Source organism: Lactuca serriola, chromosome 1 (assembly GCF_051521515.1).
Source record: "Lactuca serriola cultivar US96UC23 chromosome 1, Lser_US96UC23_V15, whole genome shotgun sequence".
Classification (NCBI taxonomy): Eukaryota; Viridiplantae; Streptophyta; class Magnoliopsida; order Asterales; family Asteraceae; genus Lactuca; species Lactuca serriola.
Genome location: NC_136408.1, coordinates 58,848,319 through 58,862,971, shown reverse-complemented (window position 1 = coordinate 58,862,971; position 14,653 = coordinate 58,848,319). Strand labels below are relative to the sequence as shown.

At 42.2% G+C, this 14,653-nt stretch overlaps 1 pseudogene across 1 annotated transcript; it reads left to right on the top strand.

Moving 5' to 3' along the window:
• The first annotated feature begins 11,718 nt into the window (after positions 1-11,718).
• LOC145068770 (uncharacterized) lies at positions 11,719-14,279 on the top strand (annotated as a pseudogene). Its single transcript, XR_013689120.1, has 5 exons — positions 11,719-11,914; positions 11,992-12,492; positions 12,672-12,803; positions 12,893-13,341; positions 13,443-14,279. The product of XR_013689120.1 is annotated as an uncharacterized LOC145068770 (transcript).
• The last annotated feature ends 374 nt before the right edge of the window (positions 14,280-14,653 follow it).

Below are 14,653 nucleotides of genomic sequence, written 5' to 3'. Positions count from 1 at the left end.
AGATTGTTCCTTTTGTCCAAATGATGTTTGCTTTGTGCTATGTGGGCTTTGAGTGATGGGAGTTAGCTGTTAGGTGAATATGTTAAAGTCACATGTGATCAGGGTTGAATAATCTCAGAGAGTTGGATTTGACCCTATTGCGTAGCTCTTGTTTGAGTCCTAACCGTTGTAGGGGTGAGTCCCTTACTCAAAGGATTATCCGAGCCTCGTCTCATGTGATTGTATTCAGGTAATAGCTAATTGGCATCACAAAGAGACCTTCAGCAGCTGAGGACTAGGTTGGGTGGAGTCAGAGGTTTCCTAGGGTAAGCCTAGGATAAGAGTAGCAGAGATCAGCGGTATCGAAAGGGATCTGGTGGAGTCAAGGCAGTCCTTGGAGAAGGTACAGATAGATGTGGAAGGTAGTATGGGCCCGTACTACTGAAAGCAGAGGATCTGTACCCAAACCAAGGAAGGCCAAGATAAGACCAAGGAACTTGTAGTGGGTGTGATCCCTCCAGAGATATCAATATCGCTAACAGTTGTGATTTCTTTTGTATTTCAGAATGGTGGTACTACGCTCGAGGCCAGCAGTTGGCAGTACATGAGAGGGATCGGGTTCGGGATCAGGTTCCGAGCCAGTAGATGAGGGGCTACGCGAGTTCATCGCGTCAGAGATCACCAGAGGCATCCTTGAGTCGACCCCCATTATATTCGGGTCGATCAAGGATAGGGATATTGGAGATGATGGAGGATCGCCTCAGGGCGTTCAAGAGTGACATGGCATCTGGCCAGTTAGGATCTCGCACACTGTCCTTTAAGGACTTCAGGGGCAATGGTGCGCTGGATTTCCATGGGGCGAAGGACCCCATTGCTGCCAGACGATGGATTGTGGACATTGAGTCTGCACAGCTGACCAGCTTCTACCCCGAGGGGTCGAATGTGAGATATGCAACGGGATGTTTACGAGACCGAGCTAGGGATTGGTAGGAGTCCGTTGGTGACTCGTTAGAAGCCTCAGCTGTTGAGGCTATGACCTGGTCGGACTTCGTGACCAGGTTCAGGGCAGAGTTTGCGCCGGCTGTCGAGCTTCAGCAGTTGGCCAGAGAGTTCTTAGACATGAGACAGACGACGGAGACTATGGCAGAGATCACCGCCAAGTTCCGGGAGAGAGCATTGTTGGTGCCCTAGTATGCGGGAGATGAGGATATGAGGAGGACCCGCTATCATGACATGCTACGGGCTGACATCCGGGAGCATGTTAGCTTTTCAGCTTGCCCTACCCTGGAGTCCATGATATCCAGGGCGAGGGAAAGGGAGATTGATTTGGAGCACATTCGAAAGAGAAAGGCAGAGACGGGGCAGGTGGTTGGGGCTTTGGGGAAGAAGCCCAAGGGATCAGATGGTAGGCCGAAAGGCCAAGGGGGGCCGGGCCGCTGCAGAAAACGCGGCAGGTCGCATGAGGGAGCATGTAGGTAGGGATCATCAGGCTACTACAAGTGCAGCAAGGCGGGGCACTTTAGCAGGGATTGTATTGCCCCTGTCTCGGTTGTTCAGACATCTGAGTTGCTGTGTTTCTAGTGCAACCAGAGGGGCCACAAGAGGGCTAATTGCCCCCAGTTGACAGCAACATCAGCGCCAGTGAAGGCGCCAGGTCCAGCGACTCTGAGGATCACAGATGGCCGACAGGGCAAGGCAGAGGCTCCAGTGGTGAGGAGTCCAGCGTTTCAGCTAACGACAGAGGAGGCACGCGCCGCACCCGATGTGGTGACGGGTATGATTCTTTCCCTATATCTTATTTTTATGATGTTATGATATTGATATGTGCCCTGTGTATATGCGTTAGGATCGTTCCATGTGAACGGTATTCCTGTTTAGGTGTTGTTTGACTCGGGTGCCACCCGATCATTTGTTTCCTTTGCGCTTAGCAAGAGGTTTACTGTGTCTTTGGGCATGTTGGATTGCCCTTTAGAGGTACAGATTTCCGATGATCGATCGGTGCGAGCGTCGGCAGTATTCAGGGATTGTGTCCTAAGGTTATTTGAGGAGCGCTATTTGGTGGATTTCGTTCCCATCCCTTTGCGGGGGAACAAGGTGATTATAGGCATGGATTGGTTGAGCCCTAATGGGGCGGTGATAGATTGTGTGCAACAGTTAGTGCGGATCAGGACCCCAAGTGGGGGAGAGTTGGTGATCCACAGCAAGAGGCCACAGCGTGGACCCACAGTATGTTCAGCAGCAAAGGCTAGGCGTTACCTTCAGCAGGGTTGCGCGGGATATGTCGCGTACATTTTGGATACCCGGGAGGCGGGTAAGGCGACGGTGAGCGAGGTTCCAGTGGTGAGAGACTACGCTGATGTGTTCCCGGAGGAGCTTCCTGGAATACCTCCGGAGCGTCAGGTAGAGTTCAGGATCGACCTAGTTCCTGGTGCGGCTCCGATAGCCAAGGCACTCTATCGGTTGGCTCCTCCCGAGATGCAGGAGTTGTCTATGCAGCTGCAGGAGTTACTAGACAAGGGATTTATTCGACCGAGCAGTTCACCCTGGGGAGCCCCGATCCTGTTTGTGAAGAAGAAGGACGGGTCACATCGGATGTGTATTGATTACCGGGAGCTGAATAAGGTAACAGTGAAGAACCGTTACCCACTTCCGAGGATTGATGACCTCTTTGATCAGTTGCAGGGAGCATCTTGGTTCTCCAAGATCGATTTGCGTTCAGGGTATCATCAGATGAGGGTCCGAGAGGAGGATGTACAGAAGACCGCGTTTCGGATGCGTTACGGCCATTATGAGTTCGTGGTGATGCCGTTTGGGCTCACCAATGCTCCTGCCGCGTTCATGGACCTCATGAACCGCGTATGTTGACCAATGCTGGATCGGTCTGTGATAGTCTTCAATGATGACATCTTGTTTTATTCCAAGATGCAGGAGGAGCACGAGGAGCATCTGAGAGAAGTTTTGGAGACCTTGAGGAGGGAGAGCTTGTACACCAAGTTCTCCAAATGTGAGTTTTGGTTGCGCGAGGTGCAGTTTCTTGGGCACCTCGTCAATCAGAACGGGATTTCAGTAGACCCGGCCAAGGTGGAGGCCATGATGAGATGGGAGGTTCCGAAGTCTCCATCTGAGATTCGGAGTTTCCTAGGATTAGCAGGCTATTATCGGAGATTCATTCAGGATTTCTCCAAGATAGCTGTACCCTTGACACGGTTGACTAGGAAGGCCATGATCTTCCGATGGGGGCCTGAGCAGCAGGTAGTGTTCGAGATTCTGAGACACAGATTGTGCGAGGCGCCAATCTTAGCCCTGCCCGAGGGCGTAGAGGATTTTGTGGTATATTGTGATGCGTCCATCTTGGGCTTAGGCGCAATATTGATGAAGAGGGGTCATGTTATCGCTTATGCCTCGAGGCAGCTGAAGCCTCACGAGGCGAACTAACCGACGCATGATTTAGAGTTGGGGGTGGTGGTCTTCACCCTCAAGATTTGGCGGCATTACCTCTACGGGGTTCGATGTACCATTTACATGGACCACAAGAGTTTGAGGTGCCTCATGGATCAACCGAATCTGAACATGAGGCAGCGTCGGTGGTTGGACGTGGTGAAGGATCATGATTGTGAGATCCTTTACCACCCGGGGAAGGCCAACGTGGTGGCCGATGTGCTTAGCCGTAAGGCGGCACCGATCAGGGACGTGTGTATGAGGATCACGGTGGTGACTCCACTGTTAGAGCAGATTCGGGGAGCTCAGCAGGAGGCTATAAAGGAGGAACATCGGAAGAGTGAGCGAATAGTGGGTCAAGTCACCTCCTTTGACTATGATAGCCGAGGATTATTGACACTACACCGTAGGGTGTGGGTGCCGTATCTCGGAGGCGTGCGCCAGATCTTGATGGAGGAGGCGCACAAATCCCAATTCTCTATTCATCCAGGGGCGACGAAGATGTATAGGGATCTTCGTCTAGACTATTGGTGGCCCTGCATGAAGCAGGATGTGGCATGGTACGTCGAGTGGTGTTTGACCTGCAGGAAGGTCAAGGCCGAGCATCAGAGACCGCACGACAAGATGCAGCCGTTGGACATCCCATTGTGGAAATAGGAAGATATTACGATGGATTTTATCACGAAGCTTCCCAGGACTGCGCGAGGAGTAGATTCGATTTGGGTCATCGTGGATCGATTGACCAAGAGCGCCCATTTTATCCCGATCTAGGAGAGTATCTCGGCCGAAAAGTTGGCCGATATCTATATCAGGGAGATAGTGGCGCGGCACGGGGTGCCAGTGTCAGTGATATCAGACCGAGATGTGCGGTTCACTTCCAGGTTTTGGAAGAAGTTTCATGACGAGTTGGGCACTCGTCTACATTTTAGCACCGCCTTTCACCCGCATACGGATGGACAGAGCGAGCGGACCATCCAGACTTTGGAGGATATGTTGCGGGCATGAGTGCTAGATTTCGGTGGTAGCTAGGATACTTATCTTCCCTTGGCTGAGTTCTCGTATAACAACAGGTACTACGCGAGTATTGACCGTCCTCCCTTCGAGATGTTGTACGGTCGGAGGTGCAGGACCCCGATATGTTAGGGTGAAGTTGGCCAGAGGGTCATGGGGAGCACCGAGGTGGTGCTCAAGATGACCGAGAGGATCCAGTAGGTTCGAAGCAGGCTTCAGACTGCGCAGAGTCGGCAAAAAAGTTACGCTGACAAGTGCCGATCAGACCTGGAATTCCAGGTCGGGGATATGGTTCTCCTGAAGGTGTCGCCTTGGAAAGGCATGATTCGATTCAGGAAGCGGGGCAAGTTGGGCCCGGGATACATTGGTCCGTTCAGGGTTATAGCCGGGGTGGGCAAGGTGGCATATAGGCTGGATCTGCCAGCCGAGCTCAGTCAGATCCACAGCACCTTCCATGTTTCCCAGCTGCGGAAGTGCCTAGTGGATGATTCAACGGTGGTGCCGCTAGAGGATATACAGGTTGATGACAGCCTGAACTACATTGAGCGCCCAGTCGCAATCCTCGACCGGAAGTCAAAGGATTTGAAGAACAAGAGGGTGGAATTAGTAAAGGTGCAATGGGGGCACCGAAAGGGTTTGGAATGGACTTGGGAGCCGGTGGAATAAATGATGGAGCATTACCCCGAGCTGTTTCAGGATCGAGCAGCAGACTTCGAGGACGAAGTCTAAAATAAGTGGGGGAGATTTGTAGCACCTGGTTCCTGGTACGTAAATCTATCTAAGTATTTTCATTTTTTTAGCCTTGGACTCGGCGAGTTGTCGACTCGCCGAGTGGAGACGGGTTTGGGAGCACGTTTAAGTTGGCGACTCGGCGAGTCCACATTCTGGACTCGACGAGTCCCAGCTGTCTGATGAAACCCTAAATTTCAAGGGTTTGCACCCTATTTAAACCCTCTTATCTGCCCCCAAGCTCGCCCCCTTCACCCTTAGAGCTCTCTACTTCGTTCAAGCCTTGTTCCTTGTGAGATTGAAGCATTTTGGTGTGTTTTCTTGAAGATTTGGAGGGGGAAGGAGAGTAGATCAAGAAGAGAAGAAGGAGGCCAGGCATCCTTGTGTTATCTTATTGATTTCCTTGAGGTATAACTTAGTTTCCCTCTGTTTTCATGCTTATTGTCCCTTGTAGCTCCATGAAATTCCTTCTTGAGCCTTTCCCCAAGCTTGTTTGTGTATTAGAGTTGGTAATAAGTTGTTTCGCCTCTAGATCTAGGCATGATTGAGCTCCAGGAGCTTGGGTCTACTGCCTTTATGGAGCCATATTGCATGAAAGCCCTAGATCTACTCTTTTGGTGCATTTTGAGCCCTAAAACCCTCATTGGTGTTTATTTACATGTAAAGTTGGAAACTTTACGTGTTAATCAGGCCCTAGAAACCCAGATCTATGAATGGCATGAGCTGGATTCAAGCAAAATCGAGTATATAGTATTTGCATGTGGCAGACTCGGCGAGTCGAGTCGCGAGTCCCCGAGTTGTCCCCCTTTTCGTGTTGCGGGTTGGAGTAGTGAGTCATGGGGTGTGACTCAGTGGGTCGGAAGCCAGACTCACTCATGAAGTAACTCGGCGAGTCAATGTCATGACTCGGCGAGTTCAAGGCAATCTTCTTGCCTCAAGAGCAGACTCAGCGAGTTGTTCATACAGCTCAGTGAGTCTCAACATAGAGTGTTCTTCGGATGGAGATGAACTTGGCGAGTTGTTCATACAACTCGGCGAGTAGGATGAAGGACTATTGGCCTTTAGTTTAGAAGGAGAACTCGTCGAGTCAATGATTAACTCGACGAGTAGATACGGGTTTATGGTCGGACAAAGGGATAGGGACTTGGCGAGTTGGCAAGTCAACTTGGCGAGTCGGGCCAACTGGCAGTTGACTTTGACTCTTGGTTGGTTAGGGGTAAAGGTCATTTTCCCCTGAGGTCGGTTAGCAGTTTTTGACTAAGGGTTTTGTGGGAATTATAGTCGGAGGATTTCCGGAGCGGCAGCAGCAGAAGACAGTCAGTTCCCACGCAGATCAGCAGCTACTTTGAAGTGAGTTTCCTTCCAGTAGTAACGGGTCTAAGGCACCAAGGCCAGCCCGATTAGACGATATGCTAGTATCGGAGTGTGGGCAGAGCCCGTATCTCATGGTCAAGTTTGATTATGATATATGCCAGTATGATAGATTTGTCTATACGCGTTGTCTGTTTGATACTTGTATATGGATTAGCAGCTGAGTGTGGGCGAGGCCCGTATCTCTCTGATAGTGGAGTTTGGGCGAGGCCCGTATCTCTCTGATAGTGGAGTGTGGGCGAGGCCCGTATCTCTCAGATAGCGGAGTGTGGGCGAGGCCCGTATCTCCCAGCTAGCGGAGTGTGGGTGAGGCCCGTATCTTCATGAGTGTGGGCGAGGCCCGTATCTCCTAGCTGTTCGTTGTATGTTAGTATGGTATGAGGTATTATGGGGGAACTCACTAAGCTTCGTGCTTACAGTTTTCAGTTTTGGTTTCAGGTACCTCTTCTTCGAAGGGGAAGGAGCTGGCGCGGTAGTGGCCCATCACACACATGCCTCGTATTTCGCACTATGAGATCTTCCTGAGGATTTGTACTCTGACATTATTATGTTTATGAAAATGTTTTCCATACATGTGATATCTTTCATGAAATGTTATTATCGGTGACGCTTTTACTCCTAAATGCTTTACTAAGTATATGATTTAAAAATGAAATTTTTGGCTCGTATTTTTTGGATGTTACAAAAACTTTTAACAAATTGTCCTTTTCGCTAACTCTGTTAACATTTAGCCGTTATGTGAAGGACATTTCTGTCATTTCACAACCACATGGACCATTTATGAAGTTTTGCCTTAACTTTTTTAAGAAAAGAAAAATAAATATAATTATTTAATATTAAAGGGCCTCTCTCTCTCTCCAACAACCCCACCCTTATTCCTTTCTTCCCCACTCCACCCCTTTCTCTCTGCTTTTCTCTCTCATTCACAGGAAGAGCACCTGCAACCCAAAATAAAAAGTGAAAATTAAATCCCCGTTATCATATCTGTTTGAAGTTTGTTGATTCTACAGTAATTCTCAGATCTTATCATTGCATATTTGTGAATAAATTTGCTCAACTGAATGTATAATATGGCGGAAAAGGGCAATTTTTTGGTTCTGTTTTCATCGAACACTTTATGTACATAGCTAGTCTGATAACTTATTATGAATGAATACACAATGATTAATCCATACCTTGGTATATAAAATCCAACAGATAACAGGGGTATGTGCAGGGATGAAGGTATGAAATTGAGGAGATTAACAAACAAGTGCTTAGAAATGTGGTTGTTGAAACTGAGAAAGGATTCAACTATTTTGCACGTGAAGCACTGAAACACATACCTAACATCTATTCAGTTGGTTCTTGTTGTCGGGTTGGGATCATATGGAATAAGAAATTGTTCGTCGCTAATTTAGGTGATTCCAGAGCTGTTTTAGGGCGTGCGAATCCACGAAATTTAAGCAAAGTCATTGCCCAGCCGCTTACAAATGATCATAATGCGAGCATGATGGAAGTGAGACGAGACCTGCAACTCGATCATCCAAAGGACCCCAACATTCTCGAGCGACTGCTTCTCTCTCTTGGAGAACTGTTTGGACTCTTTCTACCAATATATAGACAAATATTTTATTTTTCTATCATAATAACAATGTACTTATATTATTACCAATAACAATTTGTTAGTATTTACATTGTGCTATTACATGTAATTATGGGTCCTATTTAGTAGATGTAAGAGAGAAACTTACCAATCTCGATAGCACTTGAAGCACAAAGAATGATTGGAATCCGGCAACACAACTCTACTATTTGTTTCCATGCAGATCCCGCATTCAATTTCTCTCTCTACATCAGCATTCGAGAGTTTTCCTTTGTCAAAACCTTCTTTTCGTGAATATCTTTTTGACTATATTTGATATTTCTTTTTGTTTCCTCTCTTCCAAATTCGTTATCCCACTTTCAAGTTGCAATATTGAAGGAAATATAACATCTGTTAATGTAAAAATGCACAACTTTTGAACATATATTTTCCACATAACAAACCGACTATCATTGTTAACTAAAGATTAAAGAACAGCAGGACGAAATGTTAAATGCAATTTAGTTGAGCAAAGTTTTATCCCCGTCCCTCCAGGTGCTCTCTCTCATCATTTCCTTAAAGTTAATCCATCCCAAACACAATTAACAATAGACCCGACCTCCTAATACTAATACGGGTTGTATCGTCGTCCTCCTCGACCTCCACTGTCGCTACCCGCCTATGACCACCACACGACCCGCCTCCACCACTCCAACCACCGCCACCACCTCTTGGATAGAGGATATGAGGATAGTTACTTATTGCTGCTATCTTTTTGAAAAAAAATTAACTTTTTGCCCTGAGCTTTCATCTCTACATCATAAAAACCTATTTTAGTACCTTAAAGAATTTATTTTTTCATAATGAAAAAATGGCTTTTAAAGATTTAATCTATAAAATTGTATGCAAAAACTTGCCTTCTTCATATTCTTACCTATATTGGTTTGTTAAAAAGAATTTGATTTTGTTGATTTCTTTCAATTATGTAGGAATATTCAATGATCCTCACATAATATTTGTATTTCATTAATGGTCCCTTTTTGTACAGTTAGCAGCACAGCACCCATGCCATTCTAGAAAAGTAAAGAAAAAATATTAAATGTTAAACAGCAATTATAATATAAATAATAAAATAATAATATTGAAAATGGATTGATTACTTTGCGCGCAATTAGGTCAGTTAGTATCAAGAACTTTCCAAGTCCTTTTCCTTGATAAGGAGATTCAAGCTGCAATTCATACACCCTCCATATTCACCTGTATAACATAAAAGATATAATCTTTCTACAAATGTGCACTGTTGCAACCAAATTTCATTCTCAAATGTTTAAAAAGCAAAAAAAAAAAAAAAAAAAAAAAAAAAAAAAAAAAAAAAAAATACAGCTTATAATTTGTACCACCTTAAGGAGCTTTTGGATTTGCTGCTTCAAATTAGATGATACTTTATCCTGACGTCCAGATTCAAGGAACAAAGATAGACCTATTAAATAAGAGTGCATTAGCAGGAGAACTTAGGCCTCGTTTGTTTTTCTACAAAAGTACTTTTTGAGCACTTTTCCCTTCCGGCGGGTAGACGTTTCGCAACTGCACTTCTTCTTCCGCAAACTTGGAAAAAGACAAAAAAACATTTAACCACTTTTAAAACAAACAGGACCTTAGTGTTGCTCATACAAGAATGGATGGAAATGATTTCAATAGTTGGAAGCTTTTTAAGGTATGGTTGTTATCTTATAAAGGAAGACATTATTCTAGAGTACCTAAAAAGTGATACATCCAACTATTAAAAGGTGGACACTTGCACATTCTTGTTGTGCTTGCTCTTTTTCACAAGTATAAAATAAGACTGGATTGCTCATTGCATTACCCTGACTTTGTGCATGAGAACAATTTTTTTTCGAAACATATCCCATCACAGCTAGGCATATCAGAATAAAACCAAATGAAGTTGAAAGGCCCACTTTGATTACTTTTTTATTGTTAAAGCCAGATTTTATGCTTGTGACACCATAAATGCAAAAACATACAACACACACACACACAAAAAAAAAAAAAAAAAAAAAAAAAAAAAAAAAAAAAGAAGATGTGAGTATGTGACAATAAATTATGTTTCTGCGAATAAAGAGAAAAAAAAAAGTTTATGCACCTGTTAACTCAGATGCGGCCATTCTTATGTAAAGATCTTGATCTTCATCAGCTTCTCTGATATCAGATCAATAAACCAAAGCAAACATCCACTCCCACCTCTTCTGATTGATATCCACATTTGCATAAGCTGAAAAATCATAGAAATCCAACATAGGAAGAACAAAGAAACATTGAAGAAGAAAAGAAGAAAATTTTGAAAGTCAGAACCCAAAAGAAACTTACCTAATGACAACCAACAACACAGAAGACGGAACAATGTAAAGGAGGCTCAGAAAAAAGGTGAAATCTGTGACTTCATATTTGAATGCTTCCACTAGAATCTGTCAATTGGAGAAAAGTGAACGGAGAGCTTTAATTGTTAAGTGCTCATGATATTTTATAATTGAATGTATAACAATATTAATTATTCCCTATAAAAACATAATTTGCTTTTTTTAATCTCATGCTATAAAATAAACTTTGCCATCTAACTCTATGAAAAAAGGCCAGGTGTATTTTTAGGGCTGTTTATTTATTTATTTTGCCTAATCCATTTAGCCCAAAGAAAATAGAAAGTACCATGGTTAGACTTAGAATTACTAGATTAAATTAACCAAAAATCCCCAAAGCTAAGTTATATGAATATTTATGAATTTGGTCTTTATGTCATTTTTAAGTTTTAAATGTCACTTGGACACTTGTCATCCTCTATAACAGATAGAAAACGTTGTCAATTACAAGTGGGTGTATAAAATCAAAGGCGATGCAATGGTATATATTATAGAATAAAGCAATGGATTTTGTAAAAAAAGAATTTATTTCATGTTTAAGGATATGTTCAAATTACACTCTTTCCAAGTAGTGTATAAATGTTTGGGTGATTGGGTGATTATGAAAGAAGAGGTCTAACCAGTGTACCAGACGTGTTAGAACAATGACCAATTCACACAGGAGGTTTCTATGAAAACACTATAATATATTTCATGACGATTTATCTATTATTCTAAAAACTCAAACAGCAACTATATTCACAAATCCAGAAATATAATCTTTTTGGTTTCTTCAGTTCAAGCTGCATTTCCTCGAAGCTGTGTGTTTTCCTGTTCCCAGTCTCCTATAAATACGAAGGTTGCAGCGATTGTTATTCTTCATCTTCTTATACAAAGCCTTCTCGTTTCAGTCATTGGTGAAGCAGAAGCTCTTTTTCTTCTTCGTTTGTCATCATCAACTTCTATTTGTTGTAATGCAACTGATTCTTCTCGATCTTCTTTTGCAACACCTCCCATTCCAGCTTCTTTTTTTTATTGAGTATTTGAGTTTCTTATTTTGTAGTGAGGCTCGGAATCATCGCAAGAGTAGCAAAGCGGCAGACATCCACCTTAATTATTTTGAAACAGGTATGTCGTATATGTTCGTGGCTGTGACTTTGCTGTAATTAACCTGAATCTAAATTTGTTTGAATGTATTGATTTTAACCTAATAATCTGGTTAATTTTAGGTTGAGTAGTACGTGCGATTTAATGATTTTAGATCCTTTACGCTTTCAATATATTTTACGTAAAAGCTTAGATTTCAGGGCAATACAACACGCGTAAGTTCCAATGAGTCGGCCAAATGGCATAATCCAGCAGCCTCCACCACCGCCGCCGCCGCCTCCACCACCACTGAGCGATCTTCCTTGTCAAGATCTACTTGCTGGTATATAAATCATATAAATTCAACTCCCTTTCCTAATTCAGCTACTAATTAACTACATTTTTTAAATACGTACACAGATATGAGACGAAGGGACTTCATCGATACATGTGTTCCTCTATGTGAAGCATTAATTAAAGCAAACTGGCAAACCGCAGAACAAAAAATCGAGCGTCATGGATATCTCATACGTTACAGCATCAATGAAAATTGTGAAACACCACTTCACGTTGCAGCATCAGCTCAAAGCAACACTGACAGCATCGAATTCGTTCGATATCTTGTGGGTAAAATGAGCGAGGCTGACTTGCAACTGCAGAATAGAAACGGAAACACTGCCCTTTCTTTGGCAGCTATATCTGGAAATGTTGAAATTGCTAAGATTATGGTTACTAAAAATAGGGGCCTGCCCACCATCCCTAATTGCGAACAAATGATGCCGCTTTATATCGCTGTGTTATTTGGAAACATAGAAATGGTGGATTATCTCTATCAAGAGTCTCTCCAAATGAATGCTCATGGTTGGACATCAATGAATAGGAGTTGGGTTTTCTTGAAGTCCATTGAGATGGATTTTTTCGGTACGTATATATTTTACTTGAAAGTTGAAAGCTTTCATTTTTCATTCCTCACAAGATTATTAACTTACACATTATACTTACAATAGTACCCAGGCCAAGATGATCCATAATAATAATAACATAGGCCTAACTAAATAAGTTTGTACATATATTTTAGTTATTAACTTATTCTTTTGCAGAGTTCGCTCTAAAAATATTGGTACCCCACCCAATACTTGCTCAAAGTGGAGAAGCACTATGTGCCTTGGCTCGAAAGCCTTCTGCATTTCATGAAAGAAAGCCACATTACATCAGAAGCATCGTCAATTCAAGTATCTCTTCACTCTACATTTATTTTGTTATAAATTAGCTGGTGTTTCAGTGTTTGGTTCTTATTCGATTGTTAATTCCATTTTTGCAGCCTTCCATTTGAATGTGGAAGCAGTCGACAATAAAGCCGTGGAGTTGCTAATAAAGATTTGGACAAGTATTGAGGAAAAGCCGAAAGCTGAAATAGATACAATACTCAGAGGCCCAATAGTTTTGGTAGATGGAAGGCAAACTTACCCCTCTCGAGTACTTTTTCTTGCTGCAGAAGCAGGCAACACTGGATTTTTGGTTGAGCTCATCCGAAAATATCCTGACCTTATATGGAAGAAAAATGAAAACAATCAAAGTATTTTTCATGTTGCTGTCTCTCATCGTCATGAGGGTATATACAATATGTTGTATGAGATAGGATCCATGAAAGCTTTGATAATTCCAGTTGCAACATAAACTATTATGGTTGGAAAGAACGCGGAAGAAAGCCGACTTCAACTTGTGTCAGGGGCAGCTTTCCAGTTGCAACATAAACTATTATGGTTCAAGGTACATATTTGATATTTCTCTAAAAGATCCATGTTAATTTATTAGTCATTTACATTCACCCTATTGCATTATAATCTCCTATATATATGTTTGTGTTGTAGGAAGTGAAGTCTATGATACCACCTCTTTACAAAGAAAAAAAGAACAACGATGGCTTAACACCATATGAACTATTCACTAAAAACCACAAACCTTTAGTAACCGAAGGTGAGAAATGGATGAAAGGAACCGCGAGTAAATGCATGGTGGCTGCCGCCCTAATAGCCACCGTAGTATTTCAAGTCGCTTATACAATTCCCGGTGGCTACAACGAAAAAACTGGCTTTCCTATGTTTCTTCACAACATACCATTCATAGTATTTGTGATCTTAGATGCCATTTCCTTAATCTTGTCTTCCACTTCAATCCTCGTGTTCTTATCCATCCTCACGTCTCGTTATGCTCAAGAGGATTTCCTTGAAGCATTACCCAAAAAACTTTTGGTGGGTCTATCCATGCTTTTTCTTTCCATAGTCACCATGATGATTTCTTTTAGTGTTAGTTTCTTTGTGATTTATCGTCACAAGTTTATTGCGGTTGCGGTCTTTATTAGTTTCGTTGCACTTATGCCTATTGTTTCATATCTTCAACTACAGTATCCTCTTGTGAAGGACGTGTTTAGTTCAACGTATGGTTCTAGGTATCTCTTTAAGCCCAAGAAACCAGTGCTTTATTATCAAAATCCAACGGTCTAGACGTCGAGCAGTAGTAGTTTTTTGTTATTATTGTTGTGTGTTTGGTTTGATAAAGATTTTGTTTTAAGAACATGTATTGAAACTTGTTTTTTATTAGTATTAAAGTTTATAGTCGATTATTTCATGTAAACTCTATGTATCTCACGTTTTGTAGTTTTGTTCTTTTATTATTAAAGTTTGTATCTCTTTTTACAAGTATTGAAATTTGGGTTGTCATTTTCTTTTTAAACCATCTTCTCATAACATAGACGTAAGCATCGTAATTTAATTTTAACAAATTACACATAGAAACCATATTTAAAACTAAAAAGTATTGTATTTCATCATCACTAATAAATAAAGGTTTTTTTATTACTTGTTACTCACTCATTCAATTTGTCAAATGTCAATTTTTTGGTTATTTTAAATTAACTTTTTTTACACATGCCATTTTATGATTTTTTCTATTTTATTAAACTAACTGTGATACCTGTATGATATCGGATTGATTAAAACAAAATATTAAATACGAATGATTAAACAGCAAGTTTATTTGAATTTGAAATTTGAAATAAGTATAAATTTAAAAAAAATGAAAA